The sequence below is a fragment of the Symphalangus syndactylus genome, chromosome X, assembly GCF_028878055.3.
Source record: "Symphalangus syndactylus isolate Jambi chromosome X, NHGRI_mSymSyn1-v2.1_pri, whole genome shotgun sequence".
Taxonomy (NCBI): domain Eukaryota; kingdom Metazoa; phylum Chordata; class Mammalia; order Primates; family Hylobatidae; genus Symphalangus; species Symphalangus syndactylus.
In genome coordinates this window covers 38,299,960-38,315,575 of record NC_072447.2, presented here as the reverse complement: position 1 = coordinate 38,315,575, position 15,616 = coordinate 38,299,960, and the positions used below count along the sequence as shown (strand labels likewise).

Below are 15,616 nucleotides of genomic sequence, written 5' to 3'. Positions count from 1 at the left end.
TTTCCTTTCAAAAATAGTAACAGCATGTATTCATTGTTTATAAAAATTACATCAGGCTGTGTAGAGACTTTCACAGACATTTCACAGAAAGGTAAATGAAACTAAGCAGTGTTGTTTCAATAAAAAAAATGAGAAATAGCTTGTGTGCCCACATTAATATTTCCTGCACTCCCAGACTGGAGTGCAATGGCGTGATCTCAGCTCACTGAACCTCCGCCTTCCGGGTTCAAGCGCTTCTCCTGCCTCAGCCTCCCGAGTAGCTGGGATTACAGGCACGTGCCACCACGCCTGGCTAATTTTTCTATTTTTTTAGTAGAGACGGGGTTTCACCATGTTGGCCAGGCTGGTCTCCAAGTCCTGACCTCAGGTAATCCACCCGTCTCGGCCTCCCAAAGTGCTGGGATTACAGGCGTGAGCCACCGTGCCCGGCCGCCCACATTAATATTTCAAAACATTGATAACCAGCGTTTTAAGTACTTTCCAAGGGCCTCAGTGTGATGCTACGGTATGGCAAGAATGGAGGCCAGGTTCCCTGGCTCACTCCTGTAATCACAGCACTTTGGGAGGCCAAGGCGGGAGGATCACTTGAGCCCACGAGTTCAAGACTAGCCTGGGTAACATGGTCTCTATTAAAAAAAAAAAAAAAAAAATAGAGCCTCACTTCATCATCCATGCAACTGTAAGCAGCATGTTCAAGACAGAAAAACCTAATGTCACCATTCTTGTTAGTTTTTCCATAATTACCATCAAATACTTACACATCCACCAGTGTAAAGCACTTAAGAGTGTCCAAGGAGCATAAAAGAAAAAGATGTTTTCTCAGTTTAAAAGATCACAAGTAGTTTAGGGATTGATACTTTCAAAGAGCCCTTTGTCATTACTTTTCATACAGGAAGAGACTGTTAACTTTGGTGGGAAACAAAGAAAGGATAGCCTAGTTAGATTAGATAAACCTTTATTAAAGTCCAGCAAACTTTATAAAGTCCAGTTATTTTATAGACGACTATACAGATAAGGTCAACTATATTTTTTTTAGTTAAAAAAAAGGTAATTTGTACTTTAAGCCCATTTATGGAAGTCTGTAAAGAACATTGTTAAACTGGTAAAAGAACAATGGTAAAAATCATTTCACTAGAAGTATACTTAGTATTATACTCATGATAAAGTGAAGATGAAAAGGAAGTGTAAACAGCAGAGATCAGAAATTGTTTGAGTGACAAAATACAAAATGCATTTTATGAAAGTACTCACAATAGGACCTTGAGGACACCTAAGATCCTTGAAAGCATTTGGTAATTAAGCACCAGACATCTTGCACTTAAAGGACCTACTGCAGCCTATCTTGCCTTGATAATTGTTTTCGTATTAGGGACCTTTAGAATTCTGGGCACAGGAAGTAACAAAGATGTGCTTGCCCTTGGGGAACTCGAATAAGGAGGCTGTGTAAGGCAAAATAAAAACATTCCTAAGTACTTTCATTTTCTCACTTAAGTAAACATAATAAAAGGAAATTTTATCTAGGGAGGTCGAGAGCAGAACATTTCAAAAGAGAATGCTATGAATACAAAATAGCTGGTTTCAAAGCAGTAAAAGGAATTTTGATTACGTGCTAAAATGTATTTGTTCCTTCAGAGCTGTTAATGTATATCAGACAGTTAAAAGCATTTACTCAAGGTTTTGACAGTGTTTTAATAACTAAACTAAAAATCCCTGACATGTTTATAGGTCCTTGAGCCAGAAACGATAGAAGGCCTTTCAATCATTTCTCCAGAGAAAGATTAGTCAGAAAAGAAGCTGTTGATTTTCACTCCACATCAGAGACTGATGGGAATTCAAATAAGAAGCAATAAATTATTGGCTTATGAGAAAATGTAGACCTTCTTGAAAAAAGTTGTGGTAATTCTTTTTTTTTTTTTGTATCCCAAACATTAAAAAATATTTATCTTCCCCTAGAAAGGCCCTAGTTTTATTGAACTAAGCATGCCCTGTAAAAATTAACCATTTATCTGACACCTGATACTTAGGTTATACTTAGCGTGAGCAAGTTGCATCTTCTGTTGGAATTCAGTTGGCCATAATTAATGCCAAGTAAGAATTTTTCATCTGAGCCCTTAAACCACACACTCTCTCCAAGGAGAATAATTTTAAAATAAACAATGACTGGCAAATAGGTGATTTTCAAGCAGTGCTTTTTACATGAGTCATTACTCGAACAAGACATTGTTTAATTCCTGAAAGTAATAGCCAAATTCTTCATGGATTATAAATCACAGGGCACAGCAAACAAACTAGCTCCACTAAAGAGATAAAAAAAAATCAATATAGAGGCCTAGAAACAATGAGCAGTAGCAGTGAGCACCCCTGGTGTCCAAGTTGGGGCCTCTACAGTTTCCCACCAAAGGAAAGGGAGAAGTGATTGATTCCAGGGCTGGAGGAAAGTATAAGATAAGCCAGGAACATCTCCTTATAGCAGAAAGCAAAAGAAGAAAGTGTCCAAGCTTACTAGGTTGTCTAACATTAAGAAAATTTGGATGTCAAAAAAGTAATTGCTATGGAGTGAAACATAGTGGATATGTTAATGAATTTATGAGACTTTAAAAATGATCAACTAGTGGTGATGGTTGCACAGCTTTGTAAATGTACTAGAAATTAGTGACTTGTATGTATGCTTTAAAAGGGTGAATTTGATAGTATAAGAGTCATATTTCAATTTTTTTAAATGATCACTTTTGGAGAATGCTAGGGAACCAACTCGATATTTTGAAAACTAGTGAAGAAAAAGAGATGAAGCCTGTAAGATCTACTCCTCAGAGTAACCAAATAGTTGATGAAGGGACCTTCCTTTTAATAGAAGTATTCCAACTAATACATGAAGAAGTCCTGATGAAATTAGAATATCACCATTTTGGATTTTGTCGACCACAAAATATCACCATTTTGCAACACCTAATGAATTAACGGACCTTGGCAATGATTATCGGTGGCTGCTAAGCAGAGAGAAAACCAGAAATACGCCTCAAGACGGAAGGACAAAATGCTACTAGACAAAAAAAAAAAAAATCAAACCTGAGTTTGATCAACCTTCTAGCTCTACCTACCAGTTTACAGGAAATACAGGAAACAGAGAAACATATCAATGAAACCACAGGGATGCGGTCGACAAAATCCAGTTGATGAGAAACTCTAAAGGACAAATGAAAGATAAGAATAAACAAATTATAAGAAAACAAATTGGCCGGGCGCGGTGGCTCACGCCTGTAATCCCAGCACTTTGGGAGGCCGAGGTGAGTGGATCACCTGAGGTCAGGAGTTCGAGACCAGCCTCAACATGGAGAAACCCCGTCTCTACTAAAAATACAAAATTAGCCGGGTGTGGTGGTGCATGCCTGTAATCCCCGCTATTCGGGAGGCTGAGGTAGGAGAATTGCTTGAACCTGGGAGGCAGAGGTTGCAGTGAGCCGAGATCGTGCCATTGCACTCCAGCCTGGGCAACAAGAGCGAAACTCTGTCTCCAAAAAAAAAAAAAAAAAAGAAAACAAATTATAAGAAAAATTCAACATTTAACAAATACATTTCTTCAACAAACAAATTATTAGAAAAAAATAGGAGGGGAAATCAATAGATTAGAAAGACTTAAAAGACATGTTAATCAATGGCAGTGTATGAACTTCATTTCATTTTTTTTTCTTGTGGCAGGGTCTCTCTCTGTTGCCCAGGCTGGAGTGTAGTAGTGCAATCACGGCTCACTGCAGCCTCAACCTCCCAGGCTCAAGTGATCCTTCCACCTCAGCCTCTTGAGTAGCTGGGACTGCAGGTGCACACCAGCACACCCAGGTAATTTTCGTATTTTTCGTAGAGGCAGGGTTTTGCCATGTTGCCCAGGCTGGTCTTGAACTGGACTCAAGTGAGCCACCTGCCTCGGCCTCCCAAAGTGGGGGGATTACAGGCACAAGCCACGGCACCTGGCTCATTTCAACCTTGATTCAAACAAACTGTAGGTAAGGTGCAGTGGTGCATGCTGTAATCCTAGCACTTTGGGAGGCCAGTGAGCTCATGAGTTCAAGACCAGCCTGGACAACATGATGGAACCCCACCTCTACAAATACAAAAAAATTAACCAGGCACGGTGGGGCTCCTGTAGTCCCAGCTACTCAAGAAGCAGAGGTTGGGAGGATTGCTTGAGCCCAGGAGGTTGAGGCTGCAGTGAGCTGAGATCATGCCACTGCACTCCAGCCTGGGAGACAGAATGAGACCCTGTCTCAAAAAATAAATAAATTAAAAAAACCAAAAAACTAAAAATATGAGACAATTGGAGAAATATGAACACTGGATTTTGTCAATACTGACTGGATATATGCTCATATGAACAAATTATTGTAATGTTAATTCATTCAGATATAATGATGGTGTGGTTATGTCTAAAAACTAGTCCTTATCGGCCGGGCGCAGCGGCTCACGCCTGTTATCCTAGCACTTTGGGAGGCCGAGGTGGGCAGATCATGAGGTCAGGAGTTCGAGACCGGCCTGGCCAACATGGTGAAACCCCATCTCTACTAAAAATACAAAAAATTAGCCAGGTGTGGTGGTGAGTGCCTGTAACCCCAGCTACTCAGGAGGCTGAGGCAGGAGGGTCACTTGAGCCCAGGAGGCAGAGGTTGCAGTGAACTGAGATTGTACCACTGTACTCCAGCCTGGGTGACAGAGTGAGACTCCATCTCAAAAAAAAAAAAAGATCTGCCGTTACCAACGCGAGTGAACATCGTCCAATCCGTTGAGGGCCTAAATAGAACAAAAATTCAGAGGAAAGGTGAATTCTCTTCTTGAGCTGCCCTGGGACGTTGGAGCTCCTGGTTTTCAGGCCTTTGGACTCAGATCAAATGACACCACCAGTTTGCCTTGTTCTCCAGCTTGCATAAGGCAGACTGTAAGACTGCTTGGCCTCCATAATCACATAAGACAATTCTCATAATAAATCTCCTCTTATATATCTATGTATATATCTTATTGACTCTGTTTCTCTCTGGAGAACCCTGACTGATACAGTAGGTATGGGATAGGGCCAGTTTAACCAGGAGTCCTGGTGATACACAGACAAGTCATCCACACACCAATAACACTTTAAGAAATATTAGTACATCCTTGTAAATGCCTCTTGCCCACATGTATAAGAGTTTTTCTTGGAGTATAAATAAGTAAAATTTCAGAATATGGCACATTTTCAATATTACTCTCCAAAATGACTATCCTAATATACATTCCCTCCAGCAGAATATGAGAATTCCCGATTCCCTATTCCTTCGTAACTCTTGATGTGCTCATACTTTTTCACAATCTAAGAAGTGAGAAATGGTAAAATTGTTTTAATTGACATTTCCTTGATAACAAGTAAGTTCAAGGTATCTTTCACTCTTTATTAGCTATAGTTTTCCTCATCTGAAAATTGCCTTGGAATAACCTTTGTCTGTTTTTCTATTGTTCTTATTCATTTGTAGAAATACTTTCTACATTCGGAATATACTTCTTTGCTAATTATGTATGTTACAAATATCATTTCCTTGTCTGCTGCTTGTCTTTTAACTTACTTTGTCTAAGGTAGTTTTTCTAGTTGCACATCTTAAAGTCAATTAAAATCCTGGGGAACTTTTTTTTTAAATGAGACAGGGTCTCACTATGTTGTCCAGGCTGGTCTCGAACTCCTGGCCTCAGAGATTCCCCCCCACTTCGGCCTCCCGAAGTGCTGGGATTACAGGCATGAGCCACAACACCCAGCCAAATTAATGTCTTTTTATTTATTTATTTATTTAGTTAGTTAGTTAGTTAGTTTGAGATGGGAGTTTCGCCCTTTCGCCCAGGCTGGAGTGAAATGGCGGAATCACACCTCACTGCAACCTCTGGTTCCCAGGTTCAAGCGATTCTCATGCTTCAGCCTCCCAAGTATCTGGGATTACAGGTGCACACCACCACACCTAGCTAATTTTTGTATTTTCAGTAAAGACAGGGTTTCTCCATATTGGCCAGGCTGGTCTCAAACTCCTGACCTCAGGTGATCCTCAGCCTCCCAAAGTGCTAGGATTACAGGCGTGAGCCACCATACCCGGCCTCAAATTAGTATCTTTAAATCTACCAATACCACTATACATTTCGTGGAATTAAGAAATTTGCTGTAGGCACATGACCAGTAAGTACTTTAGTGCCAGTACATGCTTGGACTTTCTGGGTTTTTGTTGTGGTTGTTGTTGTTTGTTTTGTTTTGTTTTTGAGACGAGTCTTGCTCTGTTGCCCAGGCTGAAGTGCACTGGCGCAATCTCAGCTCACTGCAAGTTCTGCCTCCTGGGTTCACACCATTCTCCTGCCTCAGCCTCCCGAATAGCTGGGACTACAGGCGCCCGCCACCACACCTGGCTAATTTTTTGTATTTTTAGTAGAGACGGGGTTTCACCATGTTAGCCAGGATAGTTCTGATCTCCTGACCTCGTGATCCGCCCACCTTGGCCTCCCAAAGTGCTGGGATTACAGGCGTGAGCCACTGCGCCCGGCCGACTTTCTGTTTTTGTCCTAAATTTTCTTTTCTTTAAAACCTTCCTTACCAAAAATACATCTTTATATCTATAACTTTCTTCACATCTCTCCTCTACTTCCTGGTTCCTTTCTACCTTGCTTCCTGAATAACATTTTGAAGTCTGTAATTTGAATTAATCTTCAGATAACTTCTGAATTAGATAAAATTATTCTCTCTCAATACAAAAAATCTTCTTGTGCACATATTATATACAGAATTGTATCTTAACTAGAATTCTTTTCCTTAGTAACTTTAAATTTAGTGAAAACCTAGGAAGCAAGAAATCCTGAGCTGCCTATCACATATTAGCATTTTATAGATGAGAACCATTCCACGATTTTTAGAAACATGTTTCCCCATATCATAATCTTTTCTTAATTGGAAATGACCCAGACATCCAATGAGCAGCAAAAATAACTTTAAGGTTTTAAGTTATACAAAAAGTTCACCTATAGCACTTACTCATTGATATTTTGTTTTTAGCAGTTTATCTAGGTTATTTATAAATCATTTCCTTGTTATCTATTTTACAAACTGTGAATATCAGGTGTTCACCTTTTAAGAACCTTAAAGGTAACTACATGGGCATTTTCACCAATAACTCAGAATATTCTGCTGTTTTTTTTTTTTCATTAAACCAATAATATTAAATTAGTCTTACTTATTTAAAAATGTGCATAAAGATCATTTTGTTTTGGCCGGGTTTATAGTTTTATAACCTTCTGTGCCAAACCCTGATACCTCAAGATATCTAGCAGAGACAAATATAAAACCCAAACAAAAATGTATGCTGACAACTCTGAAGACATTTCTATTTTTATTTTACCAATAATTTTATTTATTTATATTTATTTGTTTGTTTTTTGAGATGGGGTCTCCATCTGTTACCCAGGCTGGAGTGCAGTGGCGCCATCTCGGCTCACTGCAACCTCCACCTCCTGGGTTCAAGCGATTCTCCTGCTTCAGCCTCCCGAGTAGCTGGGACTACAGGCACCCACTGCCATGCCTGGGTAATTTTTGTATTTTTAGTAGACACGGGGTTTCACCATGTTGGCCAGGCTGGTCTCGAACTCCTGACCTCCAATGATCTGACCGCCTCGGCCTCCCAAAGTGCTAGGATTACAGATGTGAGCCACTGTGCTCAGCCTCAGTTGGGATTGTTCAGCCTGCAAATGGGAATTCCTTTACAAATTTCCCAAACTGAAAGGAGCAGATCCTGCTGTCTGGGCCCACAAAGTGCACTCATCCTATCTGGATGCAGCTGTCAAATTTCAAAGGCTGTTCTTCCGAGGCAATCAGGAACCCTGTTGGGGCTGGCTGCAGAGGGGCCAGAGAGAAGGAAACTCACCTCCAGCCTAAATTGGGTGGGCAGCTGCTCAGGAGGGCTTCTGAGACTCCCAGCGGCCCGTTGCAGCCAAGCCACAAGCAAAGCATACTGGGTCAGGGAACCAAAATCTGTTACTAAAACACCAAGGGCTCCATCTAGGTTCTGCCGCTCGCGCACAGAAAGACAAATCACTGAGACAACAATGATTGCCAAGGAAGAAGGTTTTAATCAGGTGCTGCAGCCAAGGAGATGGAAGATCAGTCTCAAGTCCATCTCCCTGACCAACTAAAATTAGGGGCTTATATAGCAGGAAAGAAATGTTAACTACTTATGGGAAAACAGAGGAAGCAATCATGATGAATGAGGGTGTCTTAATGTCTGGATGTAATGATCTGGTGAGTTTCAGTTATTTGATATCTTTTGAGAGGCTTGGTATCCCATTGTCTGGATCTGGTGAGTTTCAAGTTTTAAGACCAGAAAGGTCAATTTCTATGTTTATTAAAAAAAACAAAAAAAAACAAAAAAAAAAACCTGTCTTGGCCAGGTGCAGTGGCTCATGCCTGTAATCCCAGCACTTTGGGAGGCCGAGGCAGGTGGATCACCTCGGATCACCTGAGGTCAGGAGTTCGAGACCAGCCTGGCCAACATGGTGAAACCCGGTCTCTACCAAAAATACAAAAATTAGCTGGGCGGGGTGGCAGACACCTGTAATCCCAGCTATGTGGGAGGCTGAGGCAGGAGAATTGCTTGAAGCTGGGATGCTGAGGTTGCAGTGAGCCAAGATGGCGCCACTGCACTCCAGGCTGAGTAACAGAGGAAGACATCATCTCAAAAAAACAAACAACCAAAAAAACTGTCTATGGGACTGTTAGGTTGGTTTCAATATTAGCTTATAATTTTCTTTCCATGTGAGATCTTTTTCCAGTTTTTCTGTTTTTGGGTTTTGTTGTTGTTGTTGTTGTTTTGCTGTTGTTTGAGACAGAGTCTTGCTCTGTAGCCCAGTCTGGAGTGTAGTGGCACAATCTCAGCTCACTGCAGCCCTGACCTTCCCAGGCTCAAGCAATCCTCCCACCTCAGCCTCCAGAGTAGCTGGGACTACAGGAGTGCACCACCACACCGACAAATTTTTGTGTTTTTCGTAGAGATGTGTTTCGCCATGTTGCCCAGGCTGGTCTTGAACCACTGGACTCAAACGATCCGCCCACCTCGGCCTCCCAAAGTGCTGGGATTACAGGCATGAGCCTCTGGATCTGGCCTTTTTCCAGTTTTCATATTAAGGTTAATGTAGCCTCTTAAATGAGTTGGATAGCATTCTCTTTTATTATTGTTATTTAAATAATTAAGATAAGGGTTTTCTGTTTTCTTGTGGGTTGAGCAACACTCTCCTATAAAACCCTCTGGGCCTGGTTGTATTTTGTTTATGTATGTGACTATTTTAGGTGATTAAGTATTTTCACTATTCTATCAGTTCATTAATGGTCTGTGTCTGAATTCTATTACCTCTTGAATTCATTTCGAAAATTTATATTTTTCTAGAAAAGTGTCTATTTCATTGTGAGTTTTCTAATGCATTTCTATAGAGATCATAATAATCTCCTATGAGTTTTGGCAACTTTACTGTTTCTATCATAGTGTGCCCTTTTTCCTTCGTACTATTGTCTATTATGCCTCTTATTTTTCTCAATTAGTTTTCCAAGTGATTAGCCTATTTTTAATTCTCTTAAAGTAATTGACTTTCAGTTTTGATCACCTATTGTTCCTTGTTATCCTTGTTTATAACATTCTGCTTTTATACTTACTGTTTTCTTCCTTCAATTGTCTTTGAGTTTACTAATATGGTTGCTTATGGCAGTTTGGTAATCATCCCCCAATATCTTTTTCCCTTTCCTTCAGAGATATGGAATTGTAATTGGACTCAGGACTTCTTATCTAAACTGCATAGTTCTTAATAATCCCCTTTGCCACTACCTGTCATCATATGACCAAGTTCTAACCAATGGAATGGAGGACCCCTTCAGGGTCTTTTTTTTTTTTTTTTTTTCTTTGAGACAGTGTCTCCCTCTTGTCATCCAGGCTGGAGTGCATTGGCACCATGAATCATGACTCATTGCAGCCTGTACCTCCTGGGCTCAAGCAATCTTCCCACCACAGCCTCCCAAGTAGCTGGAACCACAGGTGTTTGCTGCCATACCCAGCTAATTTTTTTATTTTTTGTAAAGACGGGGTCTCACTATGTTGCCTAGGCTGCTCTTGAACTCCTGGGCCTCTTGAACTCCACATCGGCCTCCCAAAGTGCTGAGTTTATAGGTAGGAGCCATCTCACCCAGCCCAGGTCTTACATTTAAAAAAATTGTGTGTGCACTCTCTTGAGCTCATTTCCACTGTCTGATTACTGAAAGGTGATGACAACCAGATAGTGCTACTTTTGACATGCAAATGAAAGGCTTATGTTGAGTTTGACATAAATGCCTGCCAACCCTGGACCTGCCACCTACCACAAGACTATCTTATGAGAAGAAAATAGTGGTCTATTTTATTTAAGTTTCTATATTTTGGGGACTCATTGATAAAAGTACTGAGCCTGGCCAGGTGTGGTGGCTCATGCCTGTAGTCCCAGCACTTTGGGAGGCCGAGGTGGGTGGATCACCTGAGGTCAGGAGTTCGAGACTAGCCTGGCCAACACGGTGAAATCCCGTCTCTACTAAAAATACAAAAATTAGCCAGGTGTGATGGTGCACCCCTGTAATTCCAGCTACTCGGGAGGCTGAGGTGGGAGAATTGCTTGAACCGGGAGGCAGAGGCTGCAGTGAGCTGAATTCTGCCACTGCACTGCAGCCTGGGCGACAGAGCGATACCCCGTCTCAAAAAACAAAAAAAAAGTACTGAGTACTGATTCTCTACCTTTTCTGAACATTCTGATTAAGTGTAAATTTTTTTGTCTAATATATGCATTTAAAACTTTAATTTCTGTCTAAATACCACCTTTTATCACACAAGCTTTTTTTTTTTTTTTTTAAGACAGAGTCTCACTCTGATGTCCAGGCTGCAGTGCAGTGGCACAGTCATGGCTCACTGCAGTCTCAACCTCCTTGGCCCAAGTCATCCTCTCACCTCTGCCTCCTAAACTGCTAGGATTACAGGCATGAGCTCCCGCACCCAGCCCACACAACCTTTCATGGATTCTGTTCTGTTGCTGTTCAGCTCTAAATATTTTGTAATTTTCTTTTCAGTTTCTTTCTTTAACCCAGTCATTATTTAGAAATGTTTTCAAATGTCCCTACTAGGGGCAGGAGAAGGTTATACTTTCATTATATTATTTATACCAAACTTGATTTCTTGAAGCCAGATAATATGCTCTATATCAGTGCTGTTCAAACCATCTGCAGTGAAAAACCAACTTAAAAAAATTTTCCCATCTATTGCACACTGATATTTCTGTAAGATATAATAAAAATAAATCACTAGAAAAATAAAATTTTAAAATGATGTATAAAATACAAAGCCAAATTTTTACTGCTAAAGGCAGCAGACATAAAAATATGTTATAAAAGTTTCTAAACACTCTCAATTTCTGTATTTATCTCATCACAGATGGGTAACAAAGAGTTCACTGACTGGCACCGCTCTACAGACTATATTTGTAATGGCACTGGGGTTTGTATAATATATATAACATATAACATAATACACAACTACCTTACATAATGACCCTTCAGTTAACATTTGTCAAAGCAGCTCTCGAAACTTATATCACCTTTTGAACAAAGACTCCTTTTTTTAATGACATAATGACTTTTCACCCCCAACATACATTTAAGTAAATATGCTAAAAGAAGTGATAATTCAACATTACAGCTTAATGCAAAAATATACTCACCAATTATAGGACGTAAGAATTCCTAGTCAGAGACTATCATATGGAACGAATTTGGATCGTGCCCTGTGCTTGAATGAGCCGCAATGTGTTCTGCTTATTTATTTCTTTTAGCATACAGACATCAAGCAAAAGAAATAAACATCCCAAATTGAGAACAAAACAGGAAGAAGCAGCTGGCAGAACTGTGGAAAGTTTTGTAACTCTCGAAAAGGTGAGGCAAGCCAAGGACACAGTAAAATTAAAGTTTCAATGAAGTTTGAATTGTGCATACAAAACTTCAAAGTGCCCTGGCAACAGAGCTCCCACTTTATGGTAATAACATTACATTGTTCTTAAGAATTTCTGAGTTTGAAAAAATAAAAAAAAAAAAATAAAATCATTATATTGAGGGAAAATATCACATAAAAATGAAGTAGGTATTAATAGTAAAGAGAGTCAGTATTACATGATCTCGTCTGGTGAGGAGTTGGGGGTTTTCACCGTAAAGAATGACTTTGTAGGTAGACAAAAAATGGATTACGAAAAAAGGGTTAAACTGAGCCTGCACCCTGGAGCAGAGCTTCGCAAACTTTAATGTGCACACAAATCACCCACGGATGTTGTGGAAATGCTCGTTCTGATTCAGGGGTCCAGGCTAGGGCCTGAGACTCTGCGTTTCCAACAGGCTCTCAGGTGCGGCCTTTGGAGCTGCTGGGCTGCACAGCAGGGGTCTCTGGGATCCTGCAGAGCTGTTGTGTTTCCCGCTGGCTTTGCATAAAGTCTGTGCCACCAAGTCCTATATCGCCCACACCTGCCAGTACCACTGCTAGAAAGACAATGGGGGACCGGGATGGGACAGAAACCCACTCCCCCGGGTGGCCTGTGGGAAGGGGCTGGGCTCCAGGCAGGCGGTGGCTAAAGATTCCTCCTCTGTCCCTTGGACGGCCCTTGGATGGAAGGTTGGGGTGGAACAAGGAGTCAACTGCTCTCATAATTAATACTTTCACCAAGGCCAAGCCCTGAGGAATTCCTACATTCGGAGGTGGAGGAGAGAGAAAATTATGAGAGAGATGACAGATATGGAGAACAGAGAATGCGGCACCAACACACAGATAGTTACCGTTCCTGGCCAAGAGATGCAATCATGAAAGAGCTTTGGAAACAATTTTCCTAAGCTTAAGAAAGATCAGTATCTGCAGACTGAAGGAATTTACCACATTTCAGGAGAATCAGCTATCTACACGTACACACATTTGGCAACAAATTTTTTTTTTTTTTTTTTTTTTTTTTTATTTTTGAGCAGAGTCTTGCTCTGTGGCCCAGGCTGGAGTGCACTGGCGCCATCTCGGCTCCCTGCAACCTCCGCCTCCCGGGTTCAAGCAATTCTCCTGCCCCAGCCTCCCAAGTAGCTGGGACTACAGGCACGTGCCACCACGGCTGGCTAATGTTTGTATTTTTAGTAGAGACGGGGTTTCAGCATATTGGCCAGTCTGGATTCGTACTCCTGGCCTCAAGTGATCCTCCTACCTTGGCCTCCCAAAGTGCTGGGATTACAGGCATGAGCCACTGCTCCAGGCCCAACAATTTTTAACTACAAGGAAAAAAACTCCTGCAATCGTTATGACAGGAGGAGACAGATCATCTTTTCTTGAGGACTTGCCTTGTGTCTGACACATACTTGGTGCTTTACACGAATTCTCTTATTTAAACCACGCAGCATCCCAATAAAGTGGCGGCGCCGGCCTGGAAGTTGGCTGGATGCAGGAACTCAACCCATGTTGTCGGGGTGCCTCTGCTCTCCAGCTGCTCAGCTCCGGTTGGTTCTTGTGGTAGCCTGAGCCTCTCCTACTGCAGACAGGCTTCCAGGTGAGGCCCGGGCAGCTCCAGGTCCACGTAATCCTAGCTCAGGAACCCCAGAAGGAAGAAAGAGTCTCCCTCCTGGTTTGCCCATAGAAGGACTCCTGTTGTCTTCAGGGTACATGCTGGAACACTTAGATCCAGCACAGTGGCCAACAGAATTCAGTGAGATATTGGTCAGGGGGTGAAGCTGCTATGAATGGAAGTCCCACCTGAACCAAAAGGTTGGAGTGAAAAAAACCCAAACAACTAAAAGGGAGGAAGGATGGTTTGGCCAACAAATGCAAAGGGTCCACGAAAGGGAGGATCTATGAGTTGCCCCACATTACAGGAGAGATCAACTTGTCCAAGGTCACACATCCAGTAAATGGGAGAGCCAGGACTCATACCAAGGCAGTCCAACCCCAGACTCTTAACCACCCTGCTCTAAGGAAACAAAGCCTCTTTGGTTTCAGAATTCTCTGCAACATTAGCTTTCAGAAGAAAATGGAGCAACAGCTGGACTTTCTGGAGAAAAAGATTGTAACTGAAGATTCATACACTCTGCCAAATTGTCTTTCACAATTTCAGGATAGCTAAAAAGCATTAAACACACACCATGTGACAGGCACTGTTCTAAGTGCTTTATATGTATATTGAGCCATTCACACCGTGAACAACTCTATAATACAAGACTTCTTATCCTGATTTCACAAATGAGAAAACCAAAGCCCAAAGAAGTTAGGTAACTTACCTAAGAGTCAGGATTGAGCGTAGGCAGTCTGATCTTCTGGGCCCATGCTGTAAACTTCTCTGATCTCAGAATATGGGATGTCTCCTTTTATTTAAGCCTGCTTTAATTTATTTCAGCAATGTTTTGTGGTTTTCAATCATTCTTTCTTCAAATATTTTCTCTTCTCCTTTCTCCTTTTCTTTTTCTAGTATTCCCATTACATGTATATTGGTGTGTGGTTAATGGTGTCCCAGATTTCTGTGAAGCCGTTAATTTTTCTTCATTCTTTTTCTCACTCTGTTCTTAAGATTGCATAATCTCTATTGATCTTCAAATTTACTGATTTTTTCTTTCTTTCTTTCTTTCTCTCTCTTGTTCCTTCTTCCTTCCTTCCTTTCTTTTTTTCTTTCTTGGCGTACCCAAGTTTATGTGGGGCACACTGGGGCGAGAGGCCCCTGCAACTAGCAGACGGTGTTGGTCCTCTTGGTAGTGAAGCATGGCTTGTGCTGATGGTGCAGGACGCGGTGGAGCAGCAGGAACTTGATGGAGTCATGGAACTGCACTTGCTGGCTGTAATCTCCTCCAGTGGGCCAGGGTGTGGTGCTGGGCACCCGTGTCTAGGTCTATAAAAAGGAGGAGGGAGCAGGGTAACCGCATTTCCTGGACTCTAGGCATTTGGCAAACCTCCTATCGAGTGCCTGTCCAGTGACCTGGTACACTCTGTCAGGCACAGCCATTGCCTGGGGGCCGTGACTTGGGGCTGACTGGGGGGCCAGATGGCCACAGCCTCTGGTCCCAGCAGGCACTGGCCACCAGGGATGTAGAGCCTCTAAATTCACTTTAAGGAGCATGGCCACAGCCACCAAAAGTAATGAGATTCGCTTGCTGTTTGCACCTCTGTTTAAACCACCACTTCAAGAAACAGTGATTCTTTGGGTTTAGGTGCAACTGATTCTTTTTTTTTTTTTAAGGGACAGCTGTCCCAGAGGGTAACACCAATTAATTTTGACACTTTTTTCTTTAGTGCATTATTATTATTTATTTATGACAGGGTCTCACTCTGTCACCCAGGCCGGAGTGCAGTGGCACACAATCTCAGTTCACTGCAACGTCTGCCTCCCAGGCTTAAGTGATCCTCCCACCTTAGCCTCCCCAGTAGCTGGGACTACAGGTCCGCACCACCAAACCCAGCTAATTTTTATATTTTTAGTAGAGACGGGGTTTCTCCATGTTGGCCAGGCTGGTCTTGAACTCCTGACCTCAGGTGATCTGCCCACCTGGGCCTCCCAAAGTGCTGGGATTACA

General features: G+C 41.9%; 1 non-coding gene across 1 annotated transcript; it reads right to left on the bottom strand.

Annotated features, from left to right (window-relative positions):
- Positions 1-15,127: 15,127 nt before the first annotated feature.
- LOC129476572 (small nucleolar RNA SNORA68) lies at positions 15,128-15,260 on the bottom strand. Its single transcript, XR_008655001.1, has one exon. It is a non-coding gene; the product is annotated as a small nucleolar RNA SNORA68 (small nucleolar RNA).
- Positions 15,261-15,616: the final 356 nt, after the last annotated feature.